We start from the raw sequence: 15,600 nt of genomic DNA on the forward strand, positions 1-15,600 counted from the left end.
GAGCTACCCAGTGTCTTATGTTATTGATCAGTTACAGGATTATGTCATATAGGTTCAATTAATGATCAGAGCTTGTGTGCAGAACATAGCCAATGATCTCGTATATCATATATGTCATGAGTTTATGCACGAAGAATCTCAGACAATAATCTCATAGATCATGTCATGCATTCAGGGACAAACTTACATTTACATGCTGATTTATAGCTTTGTTTTTAGACCCAAGATCATTTACTCATAGGAGGTGCTACGTTCCCAGGTGGGCCTATATTGGCCCCATAGACCAAGTTACTTCGTAGTTACAAACTACATAGTCCTCCAGGGAGACAAAGGCCCTCAGTGTTGGCTGGTTTGTCTAGCATGCATTATGACTGCTTTGCCTGCAAGTCTCCGTGGAACCCTGACATGCCCATGTGTCCAGGCTGTCTTCCTTGGAGTTTCTCAGAAGGAAGTTATAACCCTGAAATTTAGGCCTTGGTCAAATACAGAGAAGCTACAGCTTTATCAGATAGCAAAAGATCCTGACAGATACTGTCAATTTTAGATATCTCACATAAGTGGAACCATACTTCTTGTGACTGGTTTGTTTTTCTTAGGATAATATGCTCCAATTTCAACTATATTTGAAAGGCAAAGTTGCTGAGAGGAGAAATAGAGAGATCTTCCATTTGTTGGTTCACTCCACAAATGGCTGCAATGGCCAGAACTGGGCCAATCTGAAGCAGGAAGTTAGGAGCTTCTTCAAGATCTCCCATGTGGGTGCAGCACCCCAAGGACTTGCGGCTATTCATCACTGCTTTTTCAGGCCACAATCAGGGAGCTGGATGGGAAGTGGAGCAAGCTGGAGATAAATGTGTGCCACAGGCAGAGGCTCAGCCTAGTATATCATAGCACCAGCCCCCAACTTCCTTCTTTTTCAAAGGCTAGATGATAGTCCATTGGTATGTATATACCACACTTTTCCCTCACATTTTCTTTATCTAGGCTGAAGCCAATAGACATGTGAGCTGTACACAGACAAGAATTTCAATTTCTCCACATCCTCATCAACAACTTGTTAGCTTCTGCTGTTTTGACCATCTTAAGAGGTGTGACATGATATCTCCTTGTGGTTTTGATCTATGTTTACCTAATCATTAGTGATGTTGGGCACTTTTCAGATATCTGTTGGCAATCTATGTCTTCTTCAGGGAAATGTCTATTTAAGTCCTTTGCCCATGTTTAAATTGAGTGATTAATTTCGCTATTGATTACCAGAATCCTTTCTATCTTGGGAGGTGAACCTCTTATCAGATATATGGTTCACACATGTTTTTTCAATTTCTGTAGCTTGTCTGTCCACTGTTAATTGTTTCCTTTGCTATGTAGATGCCTTCAGGTTTGATGTAGCTCCTCTTTTCTAGTTATGCCTTGGTTATTTTCTGTAAAACAAAATATTTTTGCAAGTTCATTTTCTTTTAGTTTCTTTCCTGTGTTTATATTATTTTAGAATTGCCTACACATAGAATTACGTCATGTACAAATGGATAATTTATGTCTTTTTTGTTTTGTTTTCTTAACTAACTTCCCTTGCTAAAACTGCCTGCATGGTGCCAAATGTGAGTGTCAGGAGTGAACATCCAGTGCTAGTATTGTGGCGCACCATGTAAAGCCACCACCTGCAATGCCACCATCCCATATCAGCGTTGGTTCAAGCCCTGCTGTTTCACTTCTGATCCAGCTCTCTACCAATGGCCTGGGAAAAGCAGCAGAAGATTGTTTAAGTGCTTGGGCCCGTGTAGCCACGTGGGAGACCAGGAAAAGGCTACTGGCTTCTGACATTGCAACACTCTGGGGAGTGATCGGGTGGATGGATCTATTCTCTCTCCATCTCTATAATTCTTTTAAATTAGTTAAACTTTTTTCAAAAGGGGTTGGTCATCCTTGTTATATTTCTGATCTTAATGGCAAAGCTTTTAATCTTGCACTGTGTAGTACGATGTTAGGTATGGATTTTCCATTTATGGTGTTTGTTATACTGAGGTATATTCCCTCAATTCCTACTTTGTGAAGGTATTTTCTTTCTTTCTTTTTTTTTTTTATCATGGAATAGTGTTGAATTTTGTCAGTTTTTCAGCTTCAATTGAGATGATCTTGTTTGTGGTCTTTGCTCCTCATTTTGTTCATATGGTATATTGAAGTGATTATTGTAATATACTGAACCATCCTTGCACTTGAGGTACAAATCCAGCTTAGTTGTACCATACACAGCACTCCACCCTTAGCCTTCAGGGTCCTAAGATTCCACTGAACCCTATAATTTTATGCCTTTTCCATCTTAGCTATTTACCATGAATCATAGCTGTGACTTGTAGTCAGTCATGTAACAGAAATGCTAACACAGGTTTATTTTGTTTTTCTCAGTTCCACAGATAGAAACTTCACTCCCACTGTGTACTTTAATAACTTCAGCATGATTTTTTTTCTTTCCTTATTAGGTCAAGAATTTGCACTTGCTCACTTAAAGGAAACACTTCATTCATTCATTTTGGTATAGTCACATTACCAGCAGCATTCCTCGTGCACTTTGGACCATTAGATAAAATAGGGGTTACTGGAGCCAAAGCCCTGTGATGCCAAGACAGTCAATTTGATCTGTCAGCTGGCTGCTAAGTTACTAACGTGTGGGGAGAGTGAACAGTGTGGATACATCGACCAAAGCTAAGGCTCACATCCGGGGGAGTTGCCGAGCACTGGCACAAGAGTTCATCAGGCTACACAGACTGGTGTACCATTGAAAAGTATAAAACATTTATTTCTGGAAATTGCCATTTAGTGTTTTGGATTGTGGTTGACCCTGAGTAACTTACACTGTGGAAAATGAAACCATGGGTAACGGGGAGGATCGAGTAATCCTTGTAATATTTGAACTAAAGTTGCTAGTATTTTGTTATTTTGCACCATTATATTTATCATTATTATCTATAACTGTCTTTCCTTGCTGTACATTTGTCTGCCTTTGGTAAGGTTGGCTTCATAGAATGAGTTCAGAGGTGATTTCTCCATTTTATCCAGATCAATTGAAGCATTTACACAGGTGCTTATAGCTACATCTATCAGAGAAATCTATATTTCTATTAAAAAGTATTATTTTTACTTAATATAAAAGGCAGATGGGCCTGGTGCAGTAGCCTAGCGGCTAAAATCCTCACCTCACATGTGCCAGGATCCCATATGGGTGCCGGTTCTAATCCCGGCAGCTCCACTTCCCATCCAGCTCCCTGCCTGTGGCCCAGGAAAACTGTGGAGGATGGCCCAAAGCCTTGGGATCCTGCACCTGCATGGGAGACCTGGAAGAAGCTCCTGGTTCCTGGCTTTGGATTGTCTCAACTTTTTCTGTTGTGATCACTTGGGGAGTGAATCAATGGACAGAAGATCTTCCTCTCTGTCTCTCCTCTCTGTATATGTGACTTTCCAATAAAAATAAATAATAAATATTTTTTAAAAGGCAGAAACACAAAGAGACGGATATTGTCTATCAGCTGTTTTGCTTCCCAAATGCCCACAGCTACCAAAGCTGAGCCAGGCTGAAGGCAGGAGTTCAGAACTTGGTTTCCTATATGGATGGCAGGGACCCAAGTACTTGAACCACCGCTGCTGGCTGCCAAGAGTGCACCTTAGCAAGAAGCTGGATCAGAAGCACCACAACTGGGTCCTGAACAAGGCATTCTGATATAGGACATCCCGAGCGGCGGCTTAGCCTCTATGATAAAGGCCCATCCCAAGAAATCTATATGGCCATCTAGAATGTTTTCTTCAAACCTCAATGATATAACACCAGACATATTTTTCTGTTTTGTTCTGCAACCCTCTGACTTGGAGAGCTTGCTGTGGTGGTATGTATAAGCTCTCCACGTTAAGCTTCTGCACGATCTTCAACCAATACTTCTTGTCTCCCCTGTTGCAGGCACTGTACTAACCTCTAAGTGTTGGAGGCAGGACCACAAATTTTGGGACATAGCCAGTTTTTAAGGAAGCATCCATACTGACATCTGCCTGTTTGTTGAACGAATGGCTGAGTAAAACATTGATTCACTGATTGAACACATGAATACAATCAAGATGGTCTGTGGCATGAACATGGCTATGATTCCATGGTATATATAACCTTGTACAGCTATAATTGTCTAATAGAGGGTTAGTTGTCCACCTAGGGTAGTCCATGGGGTAACGTTGGATGTCCCATCTAACAAGGTTATAGGTTGCTGTAATTCAAGAAGACACCTGCTTGAGTCAATATTCAAGACCAAGCTTTTTCTTACTAGGTAACTTGAGGCTTTGGTCACAGACACATGCACATTTTCTAAGGGAAGAGTTTGAGAAAAAAGTGCCATGAGATTGATATGTACAGTCACTACCCAACCTGGTATTGGCACTAATAGGATGTAGACCTGAGGGAAGTTGGAACTGAGAAGGAAGGGTGTGATGAAGGGTCTAGAAAAACAATTATGAGGCACTGAGGTGGCCAAAGACCTTCCTGAAACACACTTACCGCATGTTCCGGAGACCACGGAAGGGGCTCCCTCTGTCTTAGCTGCAAAAGCAGGAGATGACCCATATAAACCTCCTTCTCCCTCTGTCCACAAAAAGAGACAATCAAGGGCATATTTTTCAGGATTGCTGGGCCGCGAGGGAACAGTGGAGACAGAGCCAATGTGAGAGTCAGATACCATGTCTAGTGGCACTGTTGGTTTTTGGCAGGTGTCACAGATTAGAGTAGCTATGGTTTTGGGGGTGCCAAACTTGGTGAATATAACTATAGCTTTACCCAAGAAGAGTCACTAAACCAGTTTTTAGTCATTGAAGAGGCTTACCATTTTTCAAGGTCTAGTGCAAGAAGACCCTGGTATGGTGCCCATGGGGATTTGGTTGAGTATTTATGAGTCACTAACCCACAGGGAGTTCTGATGTTTTCTCTTTTGATCCTAAGTGGCAGTTGCATTTTCAAGAAGTGAGTGAGTGTGTGTGTGTGTGTGTGTGTGTGTGTGTGTGTAGACAGACCACACACACTTACACATGTCTGAAAGATTGTGTGACTGTGGCCCTTACCCATGCTTGCCCGTGCATGCATCCAAACCACTTAACCTTGACGAGTGCCATTAAATAGCCTGGATATGGTGTTGGGAATCTCAAGTCTCAGCCTGTGATATTTCACATCTCTCTCCAGTGTATTGAGCAGCAGTATTCGCATCTGTCAAATGCTGAGGCTGGAGGAGATGATCTCGACTCACTCAGAGTGAATCAACTATCTTTTACAAATGCAGATATTCCTCTGGGGCCTGTGGTAAATTTGTGTAAACCACAGGGGTTAATGGGCCCAAGCCTCTGGGGTCTGGAGGAAGAAATGTAGCACATTAGTTGAGTTGCAAGATCCCTTAGATTTAGAAGCAGCTTTTGTTGTTGTTGTTGTTTTGTTTTTGTTTTTGGATTTAGCAAGAGAGAAGGCAAGACAAAGATCTTCTGTCTCTTGGTTCACTCCCCAAATGGTCACAATGGCCAGAGCTCAGCCAATCTGTAGCCAGGAGCTTCTTCCGGATCTCCCATGTGGGTGTGAGTTCCCAAAGCTTTGAACCACCTGCTACTGCTTTTGCAAGCCACAAAGCAAGGAGCTGTATGGGAAGCAAAGCATCTGGGACACGAACCAGTGCCCATGTTGGATCCCAAAACTTGCAAAGTAGAGGATTGGCTAATTGCACCATCACACCATACTGTAGAAGTAGCTGAGTTGGTCAGATATGCAATGAAGAAGGAAACTAAAAAATGAAAGATTAGATATGGAGAGATAAGAAGAAAAAGATCCCCAGTTGCAAAGTTCTCTTACTCTCAGGCACTTGAGACAGGAGCAGATGAGGCAACTAAGTAAGAATGGCAGGATTTGGGCCCCATTCAACAGCCCTTCCCTGCTTTGGAGCTTTGCAAGCACCATTAGCTGAGTCTTGGTATCCAAGTGAGCCTCCTATCTGCTTGCTCTCCAGCTTTGTTTGTGGCTTTAGAGAACCAGCCTCATACACAGAATGCTGCATGATAGGTCAGTGTCTCTGACAGCTCCAGGATGCACTACTTCATTTTTGCATTTGGGACTTACTCTCAATCAAATCAACATTTTCATTCAGAGAATTTTCCCTTGCGTGTTTCTGCAGTCATAAGAGAGGGTAATACATTTGGATATACCTCCTTCCTCTGTAAGTATGAATCTAGGACCCAGAGCAGTCGCCTAGAGGCTAAAGTCCTCACCTCACATGTGCCGGGATCCCATATAGGCACCCGTTTTAATCCCAGCAGCTTCACTTCCCTTCCAGCTCCCTGCTTGTGGCCTGGGAAAGCAGTTGAGGATGGCCCAAAGACTTAGGTGTTAGAGGCAACCAAAATGTTAAATACTAGAAGTAGTTTGAATAAGCCAGAAGCAGCTTGAATTTAAAGTAAAAAGGAGAAGTTTTACAAATAACTTGTCCCCCACCTCCCAGGCTCAGGTTGTAAGGGTCAGTGTGTCACTGCAGGCCCTGATAAGAGTAAGAGCAAGTAGGCCCTTGTCCCTTACACCCAGGCTCAGGCTGTAAGGGTCAGTGGCCCTGATAAGAGTAAGAGTGAAGAGCCACATGTCCTGTGTTTCACAGATATGTTACCTATTGGTTTGCATCTGTAACGCCTTAGCTTAGAGTGGTTTTTGTCTTGTCATGATGAATAGGGACTTGAGGCATTTCCCGGGCCTTTAGTCTTGCCTGTATTTGATTGGAGTATTTTGTATTTTCTTTAAAATGATTGGAATATTTTTCACGGGCATGGGCTTTGCTATAACGGCCAAACTGGCCTATAAGAATCTGGCTTGTCTCTGGCGCGGGGTCTTGCTTTATCCACTGGTGCTGCGTGGCCATGTGAGGAGCTCGACCATGGCTAGCCAGCTCAAAAAACTCTGCTTGCTGATTGCATCCATGTCTGGTTCTTTGCTATCCAACAGTGAGACGATTTTGGAGCCTAACATAGGCCCCTGCATCCACGTGGGAGACCTGGAAGAAGCTCCAGGCTCCTGGCTTTGGATTGGTTCAGTTTGGGCCATTGTGGCAGCTCTCTTCTCTTTTCTCTCCACTCTGTATATATGACTTTCCAATAAAAATAAAATAAATCTTAAAAACAACAACAAAAAAGAATGAGTCTAAGGTAACATTAGATGAAAATATGCAGAGAAACTCAAGCAATCTATAGCTCTCACATCAGTCCATGAAATCCAGACACTTCTTTAAAAAGAATTTAATTATTGCAGCAATTATGTTTTCTAAGAGTAATAGCTAGGAATATATTCAGTTTTTGTTCTTGTCGTTGTGTTGTCACTTGGTTCTGAGTAGACAGCACATCATGGGACCTTTTGTTTCACATAGGCCAAAGCCCTGGGTGGTGTGAGGCCCAGACCTGAGATGACACCAGGGCTTAGAAGATGGGTCCTTTCGCAATCACTTATACTCACAGAGCGTACACTCTTTAGAGGACACCCTGTCTGTTAGAGACATGATGGCTGTAGGAACAGTCAGGCCAAGGGGAACCAGCTGGAAGGCTCAGGGGTCTGGCATGACTCGCCCCAGAGCAATGGAGGAGTGCTCAACTGAAAACTCCACAGATCCAAAAGTGATGGTGGGGCTGCCAGATGACAGCAAGGAAAAACAAAAACAAAAAAACAGATGAGCAGGTGCATGGATGGATGGCTCGGATTGAGCTGCTACAGCAGGAGAATGGTGCAAGAATTCTTCCTAAGGAGAGAGAAGATGGTGGTGAAGCAGCTTACAGAAATTATAACATTTCAAGGAAGAGAGCACTCATTTATTTTTTCCCCTTAGATTATGCTGGGGAGACTTGATTGAAGGGTGTGGCTTGGAGGCCTGGCAAATACTTGCCTCCTTCTCCATCTTGCTTGGGCCTGTCCCAACCCTGAGGCTCTGGTTGAAGATCTTTTCACTTCCTTTGCTTGCTCAGCTGCCCTGCTTGCCTTTTCTCTAACCCCACCTGTTTCTAACTCATGCCCCCTCCCTCCTAACCCTCTTCTTATAACCTGGCCTCCAGCTGGCCTGAGATCCACCATTTTCAGTGCCTCTAACCAAACGGTGGGTCCAGCAGGGGTCTGAAAGGTCCACGTTATGCAGCCAACATTCTGAGGGAAGGCATCTATTGGCTGTGCGGTGAGCAGGTTATGTTGGCCTTTGTCAGCAGAACCGACAAGCGATCTTGAGCTGGGAGTTTGTCAAACAGAGCCCCAGCTCCAAGATCTCCCCTGGGGCCTTGCTAGAGACACTCACGCTGCCTGTGTCACTGTAGATGGGCTCCAGTGACGTCATGCTAACGACATTTCGTCTATTGCAGTAAGATTTGTAGATTGCCCAGATTGGCATACAGACACAAACAAAGCAAAACAAAAATAGGATCCATTTTCTGTTTACTAGGCCGAAGTTAATGTGTTTTATAGGTCCCAAATGCGTAGATCAAGGTTGCCAACTCTCCATGCCTCCTGCTGACATCCTGCACCCTGACTCTATCAGCAACCTGTGACCCTTCAGGTCCCCTGGGCTGCAGCAACAGCGTGCACAGATGTTTGCCAAAAGTGTGGCAGGAGCAGGACTGTAACTTCAGGGACCTTAGCTCTAATGAGATGGTGAAGATGTTTTCCAAGCCCCTTCCTCTAGAACAAAACCAAGACATACGATGCAGCCAAGCTGCATATGCTTACATGAGCAAGAAGGGAAAGCCATGCGAAATGAGGACTGTTGCATAAAAGACAGGGTATGCGTTGGCCAGAATTATGACAACCACTGGTTTCTGTGGAGCCAGAGAAGGGATGGGGCAGGATTGCCAGGGTCCTTTTGAAAATGTGGACTTAGTTTTACAGCTGACCCCCTCCCACTCCCCAGGGCTTCACTCCCTGCTTTTGGTAGTATTTAGAAGGCCCTCGTAATTACTGAAGGCAAATGATAGAAGACAGATTTTTTTTTCAAGACAGCTTTGTTGTTGCTAATATCTCCGGCATTGTTTGTGAGGGCTTGTTGTTCTTGGAGGCAGATGGGGAAGAGGAATCTAATCATGCCTTGCCAGAACCAGAACTCTGAGAGCTACAAGACCTGGATTCTGCCGCAGGCTGAGCCAACCTCTTCCAGAGCTGAAGCATGCCTTCCCTGCCTTGGCTTCCCTCTGCCTACTGCTTCATGTTACATGTTGCAAGCCACGCAGAGGTAAACAAATTTGGAATTCTTTTCAGGCCCCTCCTGGCTTTCACTCCATGTATTTTAGATACTTTCAGAGATAAAGCACAAATTTGAAGTTCCCAGGGCAGCTCTTGGGCAATACTGAATTGTAGACAAGGGTTTCTTGGCACAACAGGGCATGTGGGTGTATAGCCTGCAGCTCTGGAAATTCCCTTCTACCGTGACCATTCTAGAGGTCTTTGATGCCTGTGCATCCTACAAAAGAAAAAAGTCCACGTTTCCGAAATGCTGAAGAGTATCGCAAACTCTCTATCCAATCGGGGTGTGCCTCAGAGGACATCCGTGTTACCTCCTGAGCATGAATCCCTACAAGGACACGGTGGGGGTGGGGCTTCCTAAGAATCTGGTATTTCTTCAGATAAACACTAGGTGGCATGGAAAACTTAATGAACAGAAAACACTAATATCCAAACACTGGCATATAGTGGAAGACCCTCCTTTCCACTTGGCAGCAACTGCAAAATCTCCCTGACCAAAGTTGCACAAAGAACGTCAGCAAGTGTGGCTGATGTGGCTTAGGGAGGCGGCAGCAAGAGCCAAGGGCGGGAGGAATCAGCACACAACAGGCTATCCTTATAATCTTTTCTGGAGTATCGTTTTATAAACATGATGATAAATTCAGAAATATAATTGTTACCATGACCAGAGCCCTTAATAGAAAACAGTCTATTTCTGTCAGTGTGGACGTGGTTTTCATTTGTGAAATCCTGACAGACTTTTCCTCCTCCCTCTTTGCCTTTATGAGATCAGCCAAGGGGGCAGGAGGGAGGAGGAACAAGACGCACTCCGATGGCTCTTTTACAAACATGTCTTCGCATTCAAAGACAGCGTTCTCCCAGTGACGCCCTCATTCCTGAGGGGTTAACTTGCCTGCCTCTGGGGTCAGCAAGCAAAATGATCTCTTCCCCATCACACCAAGGAGGAAAATCTAGGGAGCAGGTGTCCTAGTCACCACTGACTCACTAGATCACTTCTGGCACCTTCGGATCCCATGCTCTCCTTAGCAAATCATGCAGGGAAAAGCAAAGCGCCATATCACACCAAGACATTTACAACTCACCAGGTACTGCCCAACCAGACAAGGCCATTTGAAGGTCCTTCTGTACTGAAACATCCTGAAACACATCAGGTTGCTATCCTGGTAGCAATGCTGCAACACTACACTGTGCTGGATAGGGCACAGGCTGAAGAAAAGGCCATTGTCATTTAGAGTAACAGAAAGCAGAGCCTTCGAAGTGTAATTTCTTTCTTTTCTTTCTTTTTTTTGGTAGTAAGTTTTTTTTTTTCATTTTATTTTAATTTTATAATACAGTTTCATAGTGTCTGGGATTTCCCTTACCCTCTCCCCAAATTTCCTCCCCATAACTGATTCCCCCATATTATTGCAATAGTATAGTCCTTCATAAGCAGTCATAAGTCTATCATTTTGCTATTTAACTGTATACATTGCCAGTATAGCCAATGGCAGACACTCTAGCATCCTATTGCCAAGATATATCCAACAGTTTCATCGGGAGTCCATCTTTGTCTGGAAGTAGAGATGCATACTGCATTGTATCCTCACATCTGGATATGATAGTTTCTATTACATAGTTACTATACATCCCCTTAAATGAAAAGTCACAATACAAAATCAACACTGCAAAGGAAAATGGAAATTTGAAGTATAATTTCTTTTTCTTTCTGATTTTTTAATCTAAGAACAAAAACATGTGACATGTTCCTTAAATTTCTTGAACTCTTATATTACATGCTTCTCATTATTGATAGGAAGCTTTATAACAAGTGTTTTGAATTATGTATTCCCCATTTTCTCAATGTCTTCCTCAGTAAACTCTGAGATTAGCAAAGGTTTTTGCTTTTTTGCAGAGGAGTCTTCAGTAATATTCATTGTGCCTTTGTCTCTTCTTCTGCTCTTGGTCATTGTACTTCTGGTTGTCAGATTCTTCTCTTTGGGGCAGGTTTCTAAGCTGTGTTACCCATAGGTCTACAGTTCAATTTTTCTTATTGCAGTTGGTACATGACTCTTTGTTTGCAGTCACTTGTGCCACTCCCTCCAGAGAGTTCCAGGACTGGGTTCCTATGTTAGACTTCCACCATGGTCTCTGTAGCCCTAACTCCTGGCTCATCATTCTCCACCTCCTGTAAAACCACGATGAGGCTGCACCGTTGTTTGTACAACCTTTCTCCCACTTCTGGTTGGAGCAGGTCCCAGGATCAGGGAGGCACCTGATATAGTTAGGTTGTTGGTGATACTGATTTTGCTGGAACCTGTTGGCTGTTAGGTCTGAGGGCCACACAGATGTATTGTGACCAGTATGATGCCAAAGTTGGTATTATTTTCCTGTTGGGCCAGTGAAATGCACTGAGCTAAGTGAGTTCACTCCCAGCTCAGCGCATGCGCAGCTCACTGTTGTCCCTGCAGTATAAAAGTTTTTCCACACTGTACAAAATGGTGCCTAATGTGCCATTACTAGAGTTCTTAATCTGCTGGCCATCAGGTCTGAGGGCTACTCGGACCTATCTTGGGTGTAACCTGTAGGATGCCATGTTGTTGCAGTTCACTGAGCCAGAAATGAGTTCACTCCCAGCCCAGTGCATGCACAGTACTGTCTATAGCCTTTGCCTCCCAGTACAAAATAGCTCTAGGGGGTGGACTGAGCTGTGAAATCTACCCTCTTCCCACACCATCCATCTGGAACTTGCCACTTTATCTCTGCTCCTGGTTAAACAGACCAGTAGGATGGGCAGGTCTTTGTCTCTGTTCACCTCCTGAGCTCCTGGTGAACACCTCTTCCCACCTTGTTGCTAGGGGAGTTCCAGCTGCTGGTGCAATTCAGATTGCCACTTGCTGAATACCGCTGGGGTATCAGTCACTGCAACACTACACCATTGTGTCATTGCTTTCCTGTGTCTGTCAGTCTCAAGGTTCCCCTCTGCTGTTGTTCTGTCCTCTCTTTCCTGGAATGTGCCCTCTGTGCTTCACACTGGCTAATGTTTCTCCATCTGTTTAAATGTATCCTTACCCTATTCCACCATCTTGATTCTCAGAAATCTACCTTTCCAATAAAAATAAATAAATTTCTTATAAAAAAAGTCAGGAAAAATATAGTAGCCCAAAGATTGTGTGAAGGAATGCCATGTTGGCACAGCAGAAGCCTATGCTGGTGTGCTGAAAAATCTCATGCCTGGCTGGAAGACCTGAGCTAAGTCTCCGAAAGTGCTCAGGTATAGTCCCTGTAGACACCAGGGTATAGGCCATGTCAGCTTGTCACTTGACCCTCTCTTCTGCCTGGGTGACCTCTCTGACTCTCTGAGCTTATGCACCTGCATCTGTAAAATGAGAATATGCACAGCTGCTCTGCTTTCCAGGGCTATGCAAAGAAATAAGTCAAAGGGGAAGATGCTCTGTAGGCCAGGCCATGCCTCAGAATCAGATCATACTAAGCAAGAGAAGCTCCAGGCTGTGCTTATTTCATCATCCAAAGTTCAGCAAGAGGAGCGAGAAAGTGACGATAATACTGACTAGTGCCAACCATAGGAATCTGTGCAAACACCTTCTCATCTCATCCCATAGCTACAAAGTGTCTCCTCTCCTAACTTTTTGTGCTTGTGTTTGCAATCTCTCAGTCTTGTTTCCTTAAAAGGAAATAGTGCACATGAGACAATTTTCAACCCACTAGGAGGGAGGAAGAGAAAACAAGAATTCACATATGCTTGATCAGTTCCCAGACATCTACAACAATCAACACTGGACGAGGCTAAAGGTCAGAGCTAGGATCTCAATCCAGGTCTCCCATGTAGGTGACAGGAACGCAATCATTTGAGCCATCACCACTCCCTTCAAAGTCTGTCTTAGCAGGGAGATGCATTCAGGAGCCAAAACTGGGACTTCAACTCAGGAACTCCAAGGAGGGGTGCAGTCTATTTAACTGACGGATTTGTAACATTCTGATTTTTATTAAGGAAATCAGATTAGCTACAACAGAAGACAAAGCAGACACACCCACATTTAGCCTGAATTGAACAGGAATCCTAAAGCGAGGGAATTCTTTTCTTTCTTGAGATTTTTGGGACCTTTTACTGTCACACATTATCTAACAACAGCAACATGTTCTAAGAAAGACTTTGTCATGTCGCTTTTCCTATGTGCAAGCATCATGCACACATGTGCCCAATATGCTTGCACCGGATAGCCCAGATCAACATGGCAAAGTGACCTTGGTGCACCATCAGGAGACAGTGGCACACACGAGCTGCATGAGACTGCCGCTGACAAGACATGGCACACTGTTTTATAAAAGCCAACTTTTTCTAAGTAGAACAAGCACACTCTAAAAAAGCACAATGTAAAGTCCAGTCAATCCACCAACAAGTAGAGTAGTCATTTATTTTGGTCAAGTAGCATATACTGTACATAATTGCACATGCTGTACTTTAATAGGACTGGTGGTACAGTAGGTATGTTTATGCCTGTATTGCCACACACACACACAAACACATACACACGAGTGATGTGTCAATCTTTGATGTTATTATACCTATGATGTCATCAGAGAATATGAATTGCTCAGCCCAGGAATAACTGTGTGGAACCACTGTCAACGTGTGCAGTATGCCATTGACCAAGACATCATTACGAAGTGCATCATTTAAAATAAAAATTATTGGTTTTTATTGCAAAAGTAGATTTTACAGGGAAAAAGAGGGACAGAAAGGAAGATCTTCCATCCATTGGTTCACTCCCTAAACGGCTGCAATAGCTAGAGCTGGGCCAACCTGAAACTAGGAGTCAGAAGCTTTTGCCAGATATCCCACATGGGTGCAGAGGCAAAAGGCCTTGCACCAACATCCACTGCTTTTCCAAGTCACAAGCTGGGAGCTGGATGGGAATTGGAGCAGCCAGGACATGAACCAGGGCCCATATCAGATGCTGGCACTTACAGTTGGAGGACTAGGCAGTTGAGCCATCACGCTGGCTCTACAGTGTATATCACTTTATTAAAATCCCTTTCAACTTGGTTACAGATTTGTGAAAGTTTTGAACATCTCTGTTAGTCAAGTTTCCTCTCTCTTTCTGGAAATGAAAAGTCTGCTAATGTAATTACAGTGAGCATGGCAGTCCCTTCATTAGCACACTGTGCTCTTCAGAAGTGATGGGCTTGTTTAAAAATTAATCGCACAAATTCCCCTTTCTAAAAATCACCATGCTCTAAATGATTGCTTTTGCAAATGTGATTTGTTTTAGGGAGAATCACATTTCCTCTCACAGTTCTATTATGAAACATTTCCCGCCATCCAGCCAATTTGGAATATTTTACAGTAAACATTGCTCATACTGATCACCCAGATGTTCCACATGCTGACTCTACTTGTTTCCATCGGATCCATAGGCCCATTCACCCCTCTATCAGCCCACTACTCTGTTTTATTTTCTTGATGCACAGGTGCAGATATTGCCCTATGGGTTTTTTTTATCTGTTGGCTCTTCTCCTGGGAAACTGTTTCTTTCACCACTCACTGAACATGGAACTGATGAATGTGGAGTGGATGAAGACGGAGGGAAGCTATGCACATAGATGACGGTTCCCAGTCTCTCGGTAATATGAAACAAAGTCCCTCCCATCCTCAGAACACCTTTCGTTTAGCCTGAGCCTCAGGCACCACACAGCTTCAGGTCACTTTGACTATGAGTTCACTCAGTCATGGTCAAACCCATCAACCACAGGGCACTTCGTACTTTCTTTAAGGCAGCCCCAGTTCACTAGGGAAAACGGAGTCTAGGTAAAGAACTCCACATACACAGCTTTAGATTGGGACATTCTCAGCTTGCTCACCAAAAGTTCAGATTGCTAGGATTTACATGGCCTACAAGGACAGATGGCAACTTATCAAGGGTATCTAAATCTCCTTCACCCTCCATTCTGATATATTGATCCTACCTCCTGGTGGCCCTGCCTCCTCCTCCTCCTCCTCCTCCTCCTTCTTCTTCTCCTCCTCCTCCTTCTTCTTTTAAGTATTTTCTTTGAAGGGCAGAGTTACAAACAGAGAAGGAGAGACACAGAGAAATCTTCCATCTGCTGATTCACTCCCGAAATGGCTGCAATGGCCAAAGCTGAACCAATTTGAAGCTAGGAGCCAGGAGCTTCTTCCATGTGGGTGCAGGGGCTCAAGCACTTGTGCCATACTCCGCTGCCTTCCCAGGCATGTTGGCAAGGAGTTGGATCAGAAGTGGAGCAACCAGAACTCAAACTGGCACCCATATAGGATGTCAGCACTTCAGGTGGTTGAGGATTAACTTGCCACATCACAGCACCAG

The sequence above is a fragment of the Ochotona curzoniae genome, unplaced genomic scaffold (genome assembly GCF_017591425.1).
Source record: "Ochotona curzoniae isolate NIBS_2020 unplaced genomic scaffold, NIBS_Ocur_1.0 scaffold_1852, whole genome shotgun sequence".
Taxonomy (NCBI): Eukaryota; Metazoa; Chordata; class Mammalia; order Lagomorpha; family Ochotonidae; genus Ochotona; species Ochotona curzoniae.